This window comes from Dromiciops gliroides, chromosome 3 (assembly GCF_019393635.1).
Source record: "Dromiciops gliroides isolate mDroGli1 chromosome 3, mDroGli1.pri, whole genome shotgun sequence".
Classification (NCBI taxonomy): domain Eukaryota; kingdom Metazoa; phylum Chordata; class Mammalia; order Microbiotheria; family Microbiotheriidae; genus Dromiciops; species Dromiciops gliroides.
Window position 1 is genome coordinate 424,662,447 of NC_057863.1, and position 20,652 is coordinate 424,683,098.

The window sequence follows — 20,652 nt, forward strand, 5'->3', positions numbered from 1 at the left end:
AATGTAGTTATTCCCTCCTTCTTTCTGGACTCTATGTTTATTGTAATGCAGCATTATAATTTATAGCATTCCATCATGGCAATTGGGTTTACATAAACATGAGTGTTAACGCAAGAAATGTAGTCACTCAATCTGGAAAGATTCACTTTTAATGGTGGTATTCATAAATAGGTTTCTGTTGATTATTATAATTATTGTTTTACCAGTAGTATTTCCTCTGTCCTTTGATCCAACTATATCATAACTAAGTTTTTGCTCAAAAGATCTTTTGTGTACAAAAATATTTCTAGCAATTAATTATGTTGTAGCAAAAAGAGAAAAGGTAAATGGATATATAACAACTGAGGAAAGGTTAAATAATTTGTGTATAGAAATGTGTTGTACTGTAAGAAATGAGGAAATAGATGAATTTCAAAAAGACATGGAAGACTTATGGACTGATTCACAGTGAAGTGAGCATAACCAAAAAATATGCTATAACATCAAGATTACAAAAATGAATAATTTTCAGGACATTTATAATGTGATAAAGATAGAAACAAGCAGAATGACAAACTGTAAAGACAAACACCTTTGAATGCTATAAGAACCATAGTGAACACAGTGGTCATCCATAATTCCAGAGCACCAATGATGGAACATGACAGAGAAATGACATAGGATATAGAATGATATCTGTGTATTTGCCATCATGGGAATTTCTTTTGCTTGAGTATACATATTTGTTACAATAAATTTATTTTTTTCCCAATTGAGGTAGGTGGAGGAAAGAAAAGAGATTTCTCTTAATTTAAACAACAACAAACAACAACAGAGAAAGGGAATTTAGTTGTGAAATTTTTCATGCACTTTCAGATAAGGTAACAGTATAATTAGTTTTGCTTAACTGTTTTACTTTGTTAGAAGAGACCTCTCATGAAATTGGAATAATTTGTATGTTTGTAATGTGAAAAAAAAATCAATGAAACTTTTTTTGTTAAAAAAAGTAAAGTCTAAGAATAAAAGGTGAACTTAACATTGCAACTCAGTTTTGAAAATCCTTACTTACTATTTTTGTCCTTTCCATTCAAAAGTGAGGAAGAACACATTTTCTAGCCTGGAATGGTCATTGATATAGTAAAAAAATCACCAGAGTAGACATACCTTTGACTTCTAAATGGGCTTTCAATAAAAGAATCCTTATCACTTATTGCATTCAGTGGAATTTTTAAAAATGGTATTAATCACTTGGAAATTCTTTTAAGATTATTTTTCTTTACATATGATTTTAAAAAATTTTATGTTAAATTTGTTTAAGAAAATGAATATATGTCCAAAGCTATGATCAAAGACAAGATTTTAACATGCAATGCTAGAGAAAGAGTAAGAAATGCAATGTCAGATAAATATACATGGCTTTTTGGTTAGGAATAAAAATTATAATTATTCCAAATAATAATATTCCTACATTCTTCAAAATAATTATTGCTTGGTAAATGAAAAGAACAGTTTAATGATTTTTAAAAAAATTCTCACTACAGTGCAATCACCAGATAAAAATCATCTCTAACTTCATTTTGTCAGAATCTCTAATTGATAACTCATTCATTAACTCAAAAATTGTTTATTAAATGCCTGAATTATGCAAAGCCCAAACTAAAGATAAAAAGCCAAACATAAAATTGGTTAAGAGGCTTACATAGAACTGGAAAGGAGTCAAAGATCCATAGATAAGTTAATACAATAGACATGCAGTATGAATGCAAAGTAATTTCAGGAGGTTGGGAGCTACCATCTGCTGGGATCAGGAAAAGCTTTCTATAGAAAGTAACATTTTTTTGTGATTGCATGTCAAAATAGAAACCTATTCGGAAAAATAAATAGGAACAAGGTCATTAAAATGATGAAGTAATCCAAACAAAGGACAATGATGAAGAATCTTCTCCTTTTGGTTTAGACTGAAACAGCCATCATGCTTAGAAACACTTCCAAATTTTGTATCACTCATTCAAGAGGTTCCCCAATTACCTACTTTGAATAGTATGACCTCCTGCTGTGCATGGCTGAGCAACACCAGGTGAATAACTGTCAAGCTGTTGATTAAAAAGTTGTACAAGAATGTTTGTGAGTCTTCTCATATAATGCCACCTTTTCCATGTTTGAACAGATCAAATGATGAAATTTAACAGTAACTTTTTAGAAGATGTCTCAAATGGTAACCATTTGAGCTATGGAATAATGTATGTGGATATACTTTGTTAAAAAAAAAGAATAAGAAATGACTAATGCAATTATACCCTTGTTATAGCTAAACATCTTTGTAAACACAGACACTCAAGCAGGAGGATCATCATGATGGGCAAAATAAGCTGGGAAAAATTAATATTGTCAGTGTTCTAAATATAAATCACTGACTGCATAGAACAGAAATATTGTTTTATTAATAGAAGAAACATTAGAATACATACAAAAGACCTTTTCAACAACTTTAACCTTCAACTTGAACAATGTCAAGGGGGTATATCAGGTGGGTGGATATTTCTGTCAAACAAAAACTGCTGAAAGTGAACCCATTGATTAGCAATGCTGACTACCTTTTCTCACTTGGAAGAATTGTAAGGCAAATTTGAAATAAAGTCATTACCAAAATCAGTCAAGGAGGTGATAACAGACAGCTACTGCTCTTCCAAGCAGTTGCTAACTCCAGCATCTGTCACAGAATCTCTGTGGCAATTTTACTTAAAGCTAAAAGGAATATAGACAGTGTCATCTATGCAGCTTTCATTTGAATGTATTTTCAATGCTCAAACTAAATTAGCTCCTTAGTAATATTTCCAGTTTTATTTCACCATATCTCCTGTCATGTACTATATATTGTAGATAAACTGGACTATAGACTGTTTTTTTTCATCCCTACTGCAGCAATACAGTTGAACATATTCATAAGATCTCCTCTCCTCCTCACCTTTAAAGTCTTTCTGTTTCTAAAATTTTGTGAGAAAAAGTGATTTAATCATGATCACACAGGGAGGCATCAGAGGAAGAATTTTTAACTTAGGTACTCTTGACTCCAGAGATGATGCCCTTTTTAGTGTGTGTGAGTGTGTGTGTATGTGTGTGTGTGTGTGTTCGTACATCTGTGTGTGTGTGTGTAAAAATGTCTACTTTCTCAGTCAATCAGCAAACTTTCTTTTAATCACTTTCCATATTCCAGACACTGTTACAAATTTCCTGGAGTAATTTATCTGTGTCAAATTTCCTATTGCATCTTATCTGAATTTCTCTTTTGGACCTACCACATTTAACCTTGTCTTATATTTATGAATATACATGTCATATCCCTATTTGACTCATTTTTCAACTTTGTACTGAGAGTGTCTTGCACATGATAGAGGCTTAGTGTTCATTAGATCGAACCGAGTTTTGCACCATCTAATTCAAAGAAGAGATGTGCAATTTCAAATAATTTCTCTTTCATTTGAAAAATTAGATTTATCTCATATATAATTAGAGCCATTTATTTATATATCAACTTTATCCCCCCCCTATTTTGGTAGGGCAATGAGGGTTAAGAGACTTGCCCAAGGTCACACAGCTAGTAAGTATCAAGTGTCTGAGACTGGATTTGAACTCAGGTCCTCCTGAATCCAGGGCCGGTACTTTATCCACTGTGCCACCTAGCTGCCCCAACTTTATTCCCTTTTTTGACCTTTCAAGAAAATTTCTTGTCCTCTTATTATTTTTTAGTTCACCATGTACTAGAATTCATGATTCCTTTCTTCCACAACAGGTTGACAATCTTACTGTGATCTTATTATTTCCATAGCACACAAAAATCTACTATGAATAAGAAATTTCTTCTAGAAATTAACATGAACCTGCAGTCTTTATACTAACCTAAATTCTAAATAACTTAGAAACTTCTTGTTGATTTAAATGTAAATCACAAATATATCATCAGAGAAATACATTTGAATACAAAGACTATAGAATTCCATAAGGTAATCTATCTATCACCTATCTCTCTATCTCTCTCTATCTCTCTCTCTCTAACTATCCTAGGATGTACTTGGTATGAAGTGACTTTGCAGTTCCTTACTTTGTGGGAATTTAGATCCTGTGAAGGCTTTCCTTACCCAAAGTGATTTAGAGAAGGTAAGTGGTTCCATAGATAGATCACTGAGCCTGGAATCTGGAAGACCTGAGTTCAAATCCAGCTTCAAAATTTTCTATCTCTGTGACTTTGGACATATCACTTCCTCAGTTTCATCATCTCTCAAATGAGGAGAATATCATCTATCTCCCTGTGCTGTTACAAGGATCAAATTAGAATAATTTTGAAGTGCTTAAGATTGTGTCTGACACATAGTAAGCACTGCATAGATTCTGTTATTAAATCTTAACTATTCTCTTTTGCAGTACTTCAGGGCACCCTCTTTGCTAGGCAACTAATAAAAAACTTCACTACCTTAATAATGACTAACTTAACATTAATTTCTCAGTTAAATTTTCACTATAAAAGGGATCTTCTATTGTGGCACACTATTTTGGGTGGGTTGGAAAAGATCTCTTTGGGAGAAAGCTAGGTGGCACAGTGTATAAAGCACTGGTCCTGGATTCAGGAGGATCTGAGTTCAAATCTGGACACAGACACTTGACACTAGCTGTGTGACCTTGGGGAAGTCACTTAACCCTCATTACACCCCCCCAAAATAGAAGAGATCCCTTTGGGTAAGTTTTCTCAAGTGCAAAATGAAGAAGGCAGGCTAAACGATCTTTAAAATTCCTTCCAATTCTTACAATTTGTATTTCCATTAAAAGTATTATGCCCCAATAAAAGGTCCCAGTTAGAATGGAAATATGTTACCTGGGAAAAGTAAAAAGTTAAGTTATCATTCATTATTATACTAGTGAAGTTTATTATTTACTTAGAAAAGAGGATATTCTGAAGTATTTTAAAAGAGGATGGATGGGTAAGATTTAAGAATGGATTCTATACAGTGCTTACTCTGTGCCAAGCACTGTGCTAAGCACTTCAAAGTTATTGTCTCATTTGATTCACACAACAACCCAGGCAGTTAGATGCTCTTTTTGTCCTCATTTTATAGATAAGTAAACTGAGGCAAAGAGAGACTAAATAAGTTAACATAGAAAGGAAATATTTGAAGCTGATTTGACCTCAGGTCTTCCTGAAACCAGGCCTAGTGCTCTATCTGTGGAGCTGCCTATCTGCCCTACATGAGTTTTAAAAACCATCTAACTCACCTTCTTCATTTTTCACATAAGAAAACTGATTTTGAGAAAGAGAACATAACATAACTGAGATTTTTTGTCTAATTAGCAACATATCCAGAAATCTAGGTCTTTTGATCATATCAAATAATATTCTGATGATACCATGCAACAGGGGGCAAAAGCAAAGGGCAAAAAACCTTTTGCATGAACCCTCACTACCTAAGCTAAACATGTCTGCATAGAACATTTTTTGTTGGTGTCTGAAATCCCTCTGTAAACTGAAGGAGTGAGGGGTGGAAATCACAGAAAGAAAACTGAAAGGAAAAGTTCTTCTACTCTAACCACTTTATTTGTATCTTGGGACTTTTTTTTCCCTCTAGAATACTTTTATATATTCTGGGGGAATGAATGAAAAATTATATGCTGATTTTTAACAGGTAAACTATTTTCCAAGAATGACAGACAGGTCTAAGAAACGGGAGTAATTTTTAGATGTCTGAAAAATGTATGTGTGTGTGTGTGTGTGTGTGTGTGTGTGTTTGTAGGTTTAGGGGAGTGAAACATGAAAAGATCCAGAAAGGAGTTCAGAATTTGTTTGAGCTGTAAACCAGGTGAGACATGGAACCTCAAAATTCACAGAGATGTCATGCATACCTTTAAACTCAGGTAAGACCTCGAGGAATCAGTTTCAACTAACCTCTTTCTCAGTGACCACAAGTTTTTAGGAAAAGGTCAAGATTGGACCAGAAGATTCTATATTGGAAGAAAAAGTTGAACTTTTAAGATAGGAAGAAGAGGATCTAGACAAGGAATGCCTGGGCTTTAGTGACTGAAAAGAGATAAGCAGAACTTGGGTTCTCTGAACATTCTATCTACTAAAATAGACAAGACAATTCTATGTATATGTAATTGCTTAAACTTTAGTTTAAGACAGTTGATCTCACCCAAGGAAGGGGCTAAGGGAAAATATTATTATCTAGGGTTTACCCCTTTAAGATAAGACCCGTACTTGTGTGTGTGTGTGTGTGTGTGTGTGTGTGTGTGTGTGTGTGTGTGTGTAAGCAGAAGTTTCAATGAAGGATATTAATACAGGTAATTATTCCTAGGTGAATACGTAAAGGAAGAGTGACTAGGCATTGAAGATGAATCATTTGAAGAGTCTTCAGGCAGCCTTAGAAATAAATAAATATAATTTTACTTGGTCCATTTAAACTTGGGGAAACTTACAACATTCTCACAAAGATTCTCCTTGTAGGCATACATCTGCAACTTACTGGTAAAGGACTATGTTCTGGTAGAAAGGAACCTGAAAAACTCCTGGATAAATTTTTGACACTGACAGCTTTATGAAAAAGCCAAAAAATCTGATGTTATTAATGTAGCAGAGCTCTAGTCTTTATTTAGGAAACTTCTATAGATAGATCATTGTTTGTCGTACATTTGAGGAACAACTACAAAAAAAAAAAAATGCTTCCCGAATGCTATAAACCAAACAACATTAATACCTAAATAGGAAATTTATCAATTCAAATCTGGAAATTGAAGGGATTACTAACTGTCAGACAGTTGTTATTTTGTTTTATTTTGATGGTTATCAATTAATCAATCTTTATTATGATTAACTGTTATTAAGAATCTATTATATATCACAGAGTATACTAGGCATTGAGGATAAAAAACATCTGAAGACATTCTGGTAATGGGAAAAATAAAAAGTAGGTCAGTTACAGTGAGGGAAACAACTTGGACAATGACAAGGATCAACAAAGAGTGTGATAGTTTTGTGGAACATAGAGAATATCAGCTGACTAAAATTGATCTGGTGTAAGTGCATTGAGAAAATAAGATTAATGAATAAAACAAACATTGATTACATTGATTAAGCATGTGAGTTTTTTTTTAAGTTGGCTAGATGTTTGAGATTTAACTGGTGAAGAGGTCATTGTTCAGTCATGTCAGACATGCCGAACACTCCATGACCCCTTTTAAGGTTTTCTTGGAAAAATGTTGGATTGGTTTGCCATTTCTTTCTCCAGCTAATTTTACAGATAAGGAAATAGGCAAACAAGTTTAAGGGATTTATCCAAAGTCTCACAGTTAGTAAGTGTCTGAGGCCAGATTTAAACTCAAGAAGTTGAGTTTTCCTGACTCCAGGCCCAGCACTCTATCTTTTCTGTCATAGAGCTGCTCTTGATCCAGAGAACTAAAACTCAAAATATTGTCTTAGATATTTTGTGGTATAGGTACAAAAGCCAACATAAGTGGAATCTATAACTCATTCTTCAAGCTTCATTTATGAACGAGCATGGCCAACACATAGGAATAGAAGCTGCACTAAACTGAATCAATGTATCCTTCTGGAATATTCTTTTTCATACCCTGGCTAAGTACATTTCATTTTGTTACCTATAAGATGGTCTTTTAATATCCCATTTTATTCTAATCAGAAAGATAGAACAGAATCCCAGACTTTTAGAACTACTAAATACCTTGGAAATCATGTGTTGTAATATCATTTTGGAGATTAAAAAAAATAAGGTCCACAGCTGCTGAGCAATTTATGAGTGGACATACAGTTAATGGTACCCAAGTTTCTAGGGTTCCAAAGAATGCAGCCTTAAGTTAATCTGGCAGAGATAGGTTGCATTAATAATATAGAAGTGAGATAATGAGGAACTGTACTAAGGTGCTAGTAGTGGACATGATGAAGGGATACATTCAAGAGAATGTTCAAAGATTAGTATTACTGTCTAAGATTTTAGAACCATAGAAGTATTAAGTTCCCAACTTTTGGGAAAAAATAACAAGTTATAGTTCAAAGAACACTATTCTTTGAATAAGGCGACAAGTTTGAGTGGGATAATGCCATGATGTCTGCCAAAGATAACACCCTTAATATGAAATTTTAATAACTTAATATGATTTTTGTCAACACAGTATTTTATAAAACTTAAAGTACTATGTAAAATTGGAATGATGATGGTGATTATTACTTTAAATGTATAATTATTTAATAAAATTTTAAAAATAACTATATAAATGCATCATATCATTTGAAATACATGTTATATTTTCTAAAAATAAATATAATATGTAATTTATGTCAAAAAATATAAACTATAATATCAATTTAAAGGGACATTAAGAAAGTATATTATTTTATGTTAAAATTATGCAACATCAAAAACAGGAAAAGAGGGGCGATAGGAAGATCCATATTAGAAAACTAATGCCCTGATACTTCTTGTTTCCCTTTATTCATGCTTCTTCCCTCAGGAAAGTTTTATGACAATTTTCTCATTTATAAAATGATGAAATTGGTCTAAATCAGAGTTGTCAAACTCCAATAGAAACAGAGACCATTAAACCATTTTGATGTTTAAAATCTAATGTGTGTCCTTACCTGACCCCCCAGTTTTTTTTTTTTGGGGGGGGAAACTAGCCAAGATTTACTGATAAATTCAGCAACAGTTTAGGCTTTTAAGCATTTATTAAAGCATATTAGGGGTTAGCAAAGAGAAAGAGAGAGAAAGCCACCTTCACCTAGCTATCCAAGAGAAAACACGTGAAGTTCTGAAAGTTAGGAAACCTGTCTACCCTCTTCCTTTTCCCACCACAAGCTTGTTTCTGACCAAAGAGCATTATCCTGAGTCTCTTTGAAAGGAAGCTCTCTTGGATGGACCAGAATAGGGGTGGTCCCCACACACAGATCCAAGCTAATTGGCTGGTCACATTCAAGTCCATTGATTGACATGACCTAAATGTGGTCTATGAATAGAGGCAACTTCTGGGAAGCTACTCTGATCTTAGAAACCTAAGAAAGGTCACATGCTTTCTTATCAGGAGGTGGTACTCTGGTTCTCACAATATCTTTCTTGGCTGGGAGGGTGGTGCCATGGTTCTCACACTCCCCCCTGTGCTTCATGAAAAAACATGGTTTCCTTACATGAAGCTATAATGTTACAGATACTTATGACTAACAAAGTAAAGGGAGTGAAAAGAGAGAAAAGAAATTGAGTGATGCATTCACAAAAGCTAAAGGGGGCACTCCCCTTTAGCAGGTAGACATTACAAACAAAGAAAAACTAAAGGGGGCACTCCCATATAGTAGGTGAATATTACAAATAGTGTATGCAATGGAGAAAAGGAAAACAGGAAAATACCCATTTAAGACTTTGAAAGTAGTATCTCAGACGGTTCTTGGGTCCTTTGGGTGTAGTTGTAGAGTGAAAGTCTTTCAAGTGTGGATGCTGATGATGCCTTAGCTGTAGAGTTCTGGGTGTGATTCCAAAGTCTCTCAGGTGTTTCAGATACTGGCAATCAGATGGAAAGTTTTCTATAAAATTAATCTTAATACAACTTGAAATACCTTTTCTAATAACCAAATCAAACAATGAGACTTCTCTAAAGCATGTCTCAGGAAATTCGGAATCTTTTAGAGATTTTAAAATTATTGTCCAGTTGTTACACATGAAACATATAATAAAAACAAAATTGAAACATTCTCTAAAACTTAATATTATTACCCTCCCCCCCCCCGTGGAAAATAAATTGAGAAGACAATTGTGGTATTAATTGAAAAACCTAATTTTTATCTTTGTTTCATCACTTTTTGCATCATTTCTCTAATTATCCCGATGCTATTATGAGAAATTAAAGTATCTAATATAACTGGCAGCAGATTTCAAGGCCAAATCCAACATTGTATTTATCATGACACTTGAGATAATTATGGGGGTTAACAAAAAAGAGCAGTAGTTGCCACAATCCAAAAGCATGGTGGCACTTCAGCAGCTACAGAATCAAGTTGAGTAGAATAATAAGCTGTTGGGCACTGGACAAGTCTTAATTTTTGAGTCAGGACCCCAGAAGCTACTCCTTACTGTTCAGATACAAAAACAGTAAAAGACTTACTGTAGTCTGGGAGTCCTAGTGCAGGTGCTAATAACAAAGCCCATTTTAATTTTGTTATAGCTGAAAGATGCTGGGAATCTAGCTGTAAAGGTTCTGGGACAGAAATGTTGTTTAGTTTTAAACATCAAACTATGCACAAGCATCCCTGTACACAGTAGAAAACCACACATTAACATTATCTCTATTCTGCTCTATTTTTTAAGGTTAAAGGTGTCAGTTAAGTTTCTATGTGAATCATATTGGATTGGAAATTGTTGGACAGTGTATTTGATACCTCTGTACTAGATAACCTCCAAGATTTCTTCTACCTTATGAATTATGTGTTTTATCATTTTATGCCTATGAATATCTCTTGTTCTTATTTAGAGAGATATTTCCACTACTCCTTAAAACTATCTCCTTTCCTGATTTCAGGGGGGTAGAGCCATGATGGTGGAGGAAAGACATTAAAGACACAGAGCTTCTGACACAATTACCCCCACAAAAGTAATAAAACAAGCAACAAAATCCACAAAAAGATGGGCTGAGATTATTTTCCAGATCAAAGGGGGCCATACTGGGCTGCGAACAGAGTTTAACCCCATGATCATGCCAGCATAGACCCCAGACATGCTGTGAAAGAGGAACTTACTCCCAAGCCTCCAAATCAACTGCAGCACTGGTGTCTTCAGGAACTAATCTTATGGTTGGTGAGAGGGCTGATTGGCTGACAGGGCGGAGGGTGGGGGAAAGTGCAGGGGTGTCTACAGGACCTAAGGAGGAATTTGGCTATCCTGACCCAGTAGGGAACTGGGAAGAAATCCTGAGCAGCTGGAGGCCCAGGTTGGGGAGGGGCACAGGCTCATTGAAGTTAAGATCCACAGCACACATAGTTCTGCTGGCTTTGCAAGTTGGTTTGAGGTTATTTTCAGACCAAAGAACAAGCCAGGTGAGAGGAAAACCTGCCATCCCTCAAGCCAAAACACCTGGTACCCTCTAAAGCTTGGGACAGTGTAGAATGGAAGTAGGGTCGCACTGTAAGAGGGAGTTAAAAGTCAAGTAAAAAATGGCAAGATGAGCAAGCAAAGAAAGTTGAGATCAATAGAAAGTTTCTTTAGTGACAAGGAAGATCAAGGTGCACCCTTAGAAGAGGATATGAAGGGGGCAGCTAGGTGGCACAGTGGATAAAGCACCAGACTTGGATTTAGGAGTACCTGAGTTCAAATCCAGCCTCAGACACTTGACACTTACTAGCTGAGTGACCCTGGGCAAGTCACTTAACCCCCATTGCCCTGCAAAAAAAAAAAATTAAAAGAAGAGGATAGCAACCTCAGGGCCCCTACATCCAAAGCTTCCAAGAAAAATATGAATTGGTGTCAGGCCATGGAAGCACTTAAAAGGGACTTTGAAGAGAAGGTAGGAGAGATAGAATGAAGATTTAGATAGGTGGAGGAAAGAATGGAAAGATAAATGAGAGCAATGCAGGACAGTCATGAGGAAAAAAGGTCAACAGCTTGAAAAAACAAATGGAAAAGGAGGTAAAAAGCTATCTGAAGAAAATTATTGCCTAAGAACTGGAATTGAACAAATGGAGGCTAGTGACTTTATGAGAAACCAAGACATAGTAAAGGAAATCCAAATGAATAAAAAAAAAATAGAGAGCAATATGAAGTATCTCCTTGTAAAAGCAGCTGACATGGAAAATAGATCCAGGAGAGATAAGTTGAAAATCATTGGACTACCTGAAAGCCATGATCAAAAAAAGAGCTTAGACAACATCTTCCAAGAAATTATCAGGGAAAATTTACCTGATATTCTAGAAGCAGAAGGTAAAATAGAAATTGAAACAATGTACCAATCACCTCTTGAAAGAGATCCCAAAAGGAAAACTTCCAGGAATATTATAGCCAAATTCCAGAGATCCAAGATTAAGGAGAAAATATAGCAAGCAGATAGAAAAAAGGAATTCAAACACTGTGGAACTACAGTAAGGATAAAACAAGATCTAGCAGCATCTACATTAAAGAACTGGAGGGCATGAATATGATATTCCAGAGGGCAAAGGAACTGGGAATACAGCCAAAAATTACATACCAAGCACAACTGAGTATAATCCTTCAGGAGAAAACATGGGACTTCAATGGAAAGGAGGACTTTCAGTCATTTGTGATGAAAAGACCTGAACTGAATAGAAAATTTGACTTTCAAATACAAAATTCTAGAAAAGCATATAAAGATAAACAGGAAAAAGAAATCATGAGGGACATTAAAAGATTAAACTGTTTACATTCCTACATGGAAAGATAATACTTTTAACTCATAAGAACTTTTTCAGTAAGGAGTACGCAGAGGACATGGGTCTGAAATGAATATGAAGGAATGATTTCTGTAAAACATTGATTTTTTGTTTGTCCTTGTTTTTTTTTAAAATAAAAGTATTTTATTATTTTCCAGTTACATGTAGAGATAGCTTTCAGCATTTGTTTACATCAGATTTCCAATTTCAAATTTTTCTCTCTCCCTCCCCTCCCTTACTCCCTTCCCCCAGACAGCAGGCAATCCAATATAGGTTATACACACACACACACACACACACACACACACACACACACACATATATATATATATACACACACATACTTATATATAACATTAAACATATTTCTGCATCAGTTATGCTATAAGAGAAGAATCAGAGCTGCAAGGAAAAACCTCAAAATAGAAAAACAAGAGCACCAAAACCAAAAGAAATAGTATGGTTCAATCAGCATGCATATTCCATAGTTCTCTTTTTTTTCTGGATTTGGAGAGTCTTGTCCATCATGAGTCCCCTGGAACTTTCTTGTACCATTGTATTGGGGAGAACAATCCAGTCTATTACAGTTGATCAACACATAATGTTGATGACACTGTGTATAATGTTCTTCTGGTTCTGCACATCTCACTCATCATCAGTTCATGCAAGTCCTTCCAGGTTTCTCTGAAATTCTCCTGCTCATCGTTTCTCGCAGCACAATAGAATTCCATTACATTCATATACCACAACTTGTTTAGCCATTCTCCAACTGATGGGCAACCTCTCACTTTCCAATTCCTTGCCACCACAACAAGAATAGCTATAAATATTTTTGAACATCCGGGTCCTTTTCCCTTTTCTAGTTGGGTCCTTTTCCCTTTTCTATTATCTTTGTTCTTTGTGGGGCAGTCAGGATAGGTGTCTTATGTCTGGGGCTGGATTTGGGTTTGGGGCCTCCTGGTCCCAGGGCTGATGCTTTGTCCACTGTGCCATCTAACTAACCCATGATGACATCTTTAAAATAGGGTTGAGGGGTAGGAATTATAGACTGGTAGAGGGGGAAGGGGAGAGATGGTTTGGGGAGAGGTAGTTTACATGAAGGAAACAAGAAAAAAAAACTTATGAGGGGGAGGGGAAGAGGCGGAAGGAGTGGGGGAGTGAGGAAACCTTACTATCATCAGACTTGGCTCAAAGACGGAATAACATACATAACTCAAGTGGGTATAGTAATATATTTTTGCCCTGAGGGAAAGCAAGAGAGAAGGGAGATAAGGAGAGGTGGAAGAAGTGGGGAAGGAGGGAAGGGCAGATAGTGGAAGAGAGCAGTAAAAAGCAAAATACTTTCAAGGAAGGTGAAGATGTTCTGCATAACTGCACAACTATGACATATTGAATTGCTTGATTTCATAGGGAGGATTGAAGAGGGAGGGAGGAAGACTTTAATCTCATCAGAGTTAGCTCTAGGAGGGGAATAACATTCACACCCAATTTGGAAGAGTAATCTATTTAAACATACAGGAAAGAAGGCGGGAATTAGATAAGGAGGGAAGGGTGAAAGATGGGAGGGCAGAGTGGGGGAGGGGACAGTTAGAAGTAAAACATGTTTGAGGAGGGATATGGTAAAAGAAGATAGAAAATAGAGTAAATATCATGGGAAGGGAATAGGATGGAGGGAAATAGTTATGATGATTGACTAATTGCAAAACCTATGATATCTACTTTCCTGGGCTATTGTGATGAAAATTCTTTCTCAACTTTAAGGTACTATATAAAATTTATTATGAACAGGATGCTATCAGAAAAGCCTAGAAAGACCTCCATGAACTGAAGCTGAGAGAAATGTACTATATACAAAATAACAGCAATAGAATAAGATGATCTGCTGGGATGCACATGGTTATTTTCAGCAAGATAATGATCCAATATAACTCTGAAGGACTTATGAAAATTGCAATCCATCTACAGAGAAAGAACTGATGGTATCTGAAAACAGATTGAAAACACATTTTTTTCTTTGACAATTCCTTAATCTGAAGCTTTGTTTTTTAACTTTTTTTTCTCTTACAACCTAGCTAATGTGGGGATGTTTTCCATGACTCCTCATGTATAACTGATATTTAATTGCTTGAATTCTTGGGGGTGGGGGACAAAGAGATGTTGGAATACAAAGTTCTAAAACATAGATGTCAAAATTTGTTTTTGCATATATTTTGGAAAATAAAATTCTAAATAGAAAAAAAAAAGTGTCAAACAGCCATAGGCCACATGTAACAAGCAAAACTCCCCAGTTCAGCTCAAACTAGATTAAAATGTAATTGGGAAATGGTTAATAAAACAAATAAAATACAATTCAACATTAAAAACAAACAAACAAAAAACTATCTCCCTTCCCTTTCCTAGCTCTCTGCCCAGTGGGGCCATCTCTGTATCTGTCAGTTGCAGCCTTGGGGTCATCTCTGAATTATCATAAATCCTTGGTTAAAAGTTTAAAGAAAGAACAAAAATAATTTTTTGGGGGATAGGCAAATCTTGGCAATCTTTGTGATTTTCTACTCAAATGATCCTTACTATTTCCATGGATGAAGGAGGGAGAATTGAGCTTTGACATGATGACCCGAAATCAAAGTAACTACAATGAATTCACAGAATTTTTTCTGGTACAATCTGGGGCTCCCATATGCTTCTCCAATATGTGGTGTGTGCGTGTGTGTGAGTGTGTGCGTGTGTGTGTGTGTGTGTGTGTGTGTGTGTGTGTGTGTGTGTCTGTATGTGTGTGTCTGTTATAGGAGAGGAAGATAGAGTGAGAAATTATTTTACCTGCATGCAATAGGAACAGAGTGAATACAGTTACTTGCAATAAGGTTACTGTACTAAGAACATCAATAATGTTCTGGGCTCAGGATCAATGCAAGAAAGACATTATTGGAGAAAATTGTAGCCTATGTTCATAACAGTAATAATAGCAATATACACTAACATAGCTTTAAGTTTACAAATATTTAATTTGACTCCCACAACTACCCTCTAAAGTCAATGTTTTTAATATCCCTCTAATATAGATGAATAAAATGAAACTCAGAAAGGTAGGTCCATACAGCAATCTGAAATGGGATTTAAGCTCAGGTTTTACTCATTCAAATTCTAGTAATCTATATACTAGCTTTCACTTAGGGCATGTAGGTGGCACAGGGGATAGAGCACCAGCCCTGGAGTTAGGAGGACCTGAGTTCAAATATGGCCTCAGACACTTGACCCTTACTACCTGTATGACCCTAGGCAAGTCACTTAACCCTCATTGCTCCGCAATAATAATAATAATAATAAATTAAATTAAAATTTTAAAAAGGCTTTCTCTTGTTTATTTTCCACACAAGAATAATTTTTTTCTTATTTTATGATTTTAGATTTATAGGTACATTTAAAGAAAAATATAATTAAATCTGGGCTCACTCAAGTCAAAATCCTATGATAGACAAGGTAGCTCTTCTTTCCTCCCCAGTGAGTTCTTAATATCTTTCAGAAACCCTTTTCTCCTCAGTTTTCCTAAATAATGCTATCCCATCATGTTTGAGGTCTTCTGCTTTATTTTATGTTGTTGTTGTTGTTGCTTTTGGTGAGGTAATTGGGGTTAAGTGACTTGCCCAGGGTAACACAGATAGTAAGTGTTAAATGTCTGAGGCCAGATTTGAACTCAGGTTCTCCTGAATCCAGGGCTGGTGCTCTATCCACTGTGCCACCTAGATGCCCCAAGATCTTCTACTTTATATCTCATTCTAGTCTCCAATGACACAACTCATACTTATGGTTTTCCATCAAAATGAACAGGGACTTTTCTGAATTTCTTCAGGTTCTTGCTTTCTAAAGCTAACTAATCTGTTAAGCCAATATGTGTTAAAGTCTTTAAGGGGTAATGTGTAAGCTTTGTGTAATGTAGTTATGTTTTTTAAAAAACTTTTCAGGTCCCTTTATAATACCTATAATTAAGCCCTGTATTTTAAGTGGGCAAAGTAGAGCAGGGTTACCACCTTTCCTATTTGGGGCACCATGTCTCTAAAATCAATTAAGGTTCATATCAGCTTTTTAAATGCCACATCATACTGCTGATTCATTGTGAACTTGTAGTCTCCTAAAATCTCCCCCCCCCTTTTTTTTACAATAACTACTGAGTAGCTATGCTTCAGCCTGTCTCAATATCAAATTGATTTTTGTAACATAATTAGACAATTTTATATGTATCTGTTATTTATTCCCTCCTACTATATTTGATTCATAGTTCTAGACACTTGAGACTTTTTTGGAACTTGACTATGCCATCAGATGTGTTGACTATCCCTCTTAGTTTCACATGTCTTGAAACTATGATGAACATGCTTGCCATCTAGGCCTACATTGGTAAGGAAACCAACAACAACAACAACAAAACATAAATGAATCATCATGAACTTAAGGGCAAACTACTGGAATTCTATAAGAAAAGACTTTCATTCTAGGTAATATTGATTCATTAATAACTAACCTTTCAGTGAAGTCATTTCTCCATTCCCGAATTCACCTAACTACCATAATCTAATCCAAATCTCTCCAATGAAATTCACATGGAAAGGATGACTTTGTCAAATATTTTATTGAAACTCATTTTCTACAACATTAAACTTATCTATTATCTACTTAAAATATTGCTGAAAAGGGAAATGAGATTAGGACAATGTAAATGACTCTTGATACAAAGTTATGCTGGATCTTACTAATGATTCTTTCCTTTTCTTTCTTTTTTTTTTTTTTTTAGTGAGGCAATTGGGTTTAAGTGACTTGCCCAGGGTCATGCAGCTAGTAAGTGTTAAGTGTCTGAGGCCAGGTTTGAACTCAGGTACTCCTGAATCCAGGGCTGGGGCTCTATCCACTGTGTCATCCAGCTGCTCTGATTCTTTCCTTTTCTAAAAGCTCATTAAAGATACTATTAATATTATTTTCTAGATTTTAATACTGAATTTTTAGTTTACCAGTTTTTAGACACTTCTTCTCTGTCTCTGTCTCTTTCTATGCTTGTGTGTATGCATTTATAGTTATTCATATTACATTATATTTTCTTAGGTTAGGTTATGCTATGCAGCATGATTATGAAGGCACAATATGATATAATATGATATGATATTATTTTGTCCTTAAGAATTTTGGCATCATTTCTGTTTCTGACAATCAATCAATCAACCATTGCTGACAGCATCTTAGCAGTCACATCTACAGTACTTTCAAGGACACCATTTTTATGAAGCTAGTGACTTGAACTAATTGAAGGCAGGTAGGTGTTAATAAATTTTTCAATTATCATGGGTTTCAATTTTCTGTTAACCATTTTAATTCTGTTTTAGTCCTAAGACCTTGTCAGATAAAGGACTTATGTTTTCAGTAATATAAGCAAATGCTTCTTAAATTTTGGGTTGTGACTCCATATGGGGTTGTGCAATTGAATGAGGGAGTTGCAAAAAAAATTAGTAACAGTAAAAGGTTATGTATACCTTTTTTATATTCCTGTATACCTGGGGTCATGTAAAAATTTCTTGTGCAAAAAGGTTCACAAGTGGAAAAATTTTAAGAAGCCCTCATATAGCCAACTCCTGTAAAAAGGAAACTTCCTCTATCAATGAAGCTTTGAACTTTCTCTCCAACTTATAGAGTGAGAAGTTGTGACTTGCCCAAATTAACTCATCAAGAATATATGAGGCCACCTCTTCAACGTGGTCCACTTCTCTGGCTGGCAGTGGAAGGTGATGGACAGGGACCTGATTCTGATCGAGAACACCTTGGAGGCCCAATGTAGAGAAAGGATTCACATGGAGAAGGTCTTGCTGGTTGGTACTGATGATTTCATGCTAATTTGAAAACCGCTTCTTGGATTGCATCTTGTCTGCATAGAAGCCACAGTTATTGAAAAGACTGAGTCATGGCCAAGAGTCTACATAAAGTTTAAGAAAAGGAAAAATTTCAGAAGAAAGAAAATTTTTATAACATCATAGACTGTCCTTCGGATAAACACTGTTGAGGTTGCTCCAAGTTTGTCGAGATTGTTCAGCTGATACTTACCTAAATGTGAAAACAAAATGTGGGTTGGTTTTAATAAAAAGAACATATGAGGGGTTTTGTGGTACAGTAAACAGAGATCTGGCCTAGGAACAAGAATACCTAGGTTTAAGTCTGAACTCTGTAAGAGGAAGCAGAAACAAAATAAGATATAAGTAATTCTACCTTTGTTGTACCAACTATCATTATTGTACTTGCCACTATAACTATCATTCCTTTTTAAAATTTCTTTTATCTTCCTATTTTATTCATGGTTTAATTATTACCAATGCCCATGCTTTTCCCAAGCTTTAGCATTCAATTACTATTCTTAAAAGAAACCCTGCTACATTTGGGATTTGTCTTCCATTAACTGCCCTTACATCCTTCCTCCATATTTATTTTTAAGTTAAGAGTGGAGGGGGGCAGAGGAAAAATGGGAACTTTTTGGACCTCTCCCCACAATATTTCTGGCTGGCTTGCCTAGGGTTGCATAGCTGGTGAGTGTTGGGTCTCTGAGGCTGGATATGGGCTCAGGTCTTCCTGGGTCCAGGGCTGGTGCTTTATTCACTGTGCCACCTAACTGCCTCATCTTCATATCTTTTTTAAAAAATTAAGGAGGAAGAGGAATGCACTGGGAGAAAGGGAAAGGGATAATTGGAATGGGGTAAAGTATCTCACATAAAAGAAGCAAGAAAAAGTGTATGGAGTGGAGGGGAAAATGGGGTTCGTTGGGAGAGTGAGTGAGCCTTACTCTCATCAGAATTGGCTCGAAGAGGTTAAAGGAAGGGAGGGCATATTGGGGGAGGAGGCAGTATGAAGCAAAACACATTTGAGGAGAGATAAGGTGAAGAAGATAGAAAATAGAGTAAATATCAAAGGGGGCGGGGGAATAGGAAAGCAATAGTAACTGGGGAAAAAAAGCTTGAAGCAAGTTTGTCTGATAGGCTTCAGTTCTGAAACACATAGAGAACTGAGTCAATTTTTTTTTAAATGAGAGCCATTCCACAATTGATAGATGATCAAAAAACATGAAGTCTTCAGATGAAATAATCAAAGCCACCTATAGCCATATGAAAAAAAATGCACTATTGATTAGAGATATTCAGGTCAAAACAATTCTTGGTACTACTTAATACCTATTGGAATACATAATAGGACAGCAGGGGAAAATGACAAATGCTGTGGGGGATATGGGGAAAATGAGACATTAAGACACTTGGTAAAGTTTGACACAATCATTATTTTCTCTGGGAATTAATAGCATTTTTCATTTTAAGTACTCCAGAATCCCCTTGGATCATTGTATTGCTGAGAATAACTAAGTCATTCACAGCTGATCACCCTATAATATTGCTGTTACTTTGTAAAAAGTATATTTCACTTTGAATCAGCTTATATAAGTTCTATAGGTATTTCTGAGAGCATTCTGCTCATCATTTCATATAGTACAATAGTATGCCATCACAATCACATGCCACAGTTTGTTCAGCCATTCCCCAAATGATGGGTTTCCCCTTAATTTCCAATTATTTGCCACCAAAAAAGAATGCTCATATATATATACACACACACATATATGTATGTATATATGTGTATGCATGTACATGTATATGTATGCATATATATGTATGTATGTATATGCTTGAGACCAAGTCATCCCCTCACTTAAGGCTTCACATTTAGGCAATTTGAGAATATTTTTCTTATCTGAGTTTGTGTTTAGTGCTTCCCTGTCAACACAGAACCTGTCAATTGTAAGAGCCCTTGTCTATTTGTTACTCATATTGTGGCTTATTTTTTTTATAGTGGAGGACTGCTCCTGGGGCACAAGCATCAGTGTTTCAAGCTTCTTGTGCTGAGGCATAAGGGTTGTGTCACTGGCTTCCTAATCTGAGGCCTCTGTGGCTTGTCGATTCCTCACCACCCTGGACTTGCTCCCTGTGCTTGCTCCAGGCACTTGGATGGCCCAGTCCAGTAGAGCTTGTCCCATATGTTGCCCTCTAGCTGGAAGCCTGCCCTCTCAGCTGGTACTGATGGAGCTCACAACTGGCCCCCTGTGCCACCAGCTTCCTGAGCCAGGAGCAAGAGGCCTCAGTTGCTCCACTGTGGCCAAAAGCTTCCTGCTGACTTGCCCAGACCCTCTTCATGTTGAGCTGTGCTGTGCTGTGCTCTCTCTTTTCCTGAGTGAG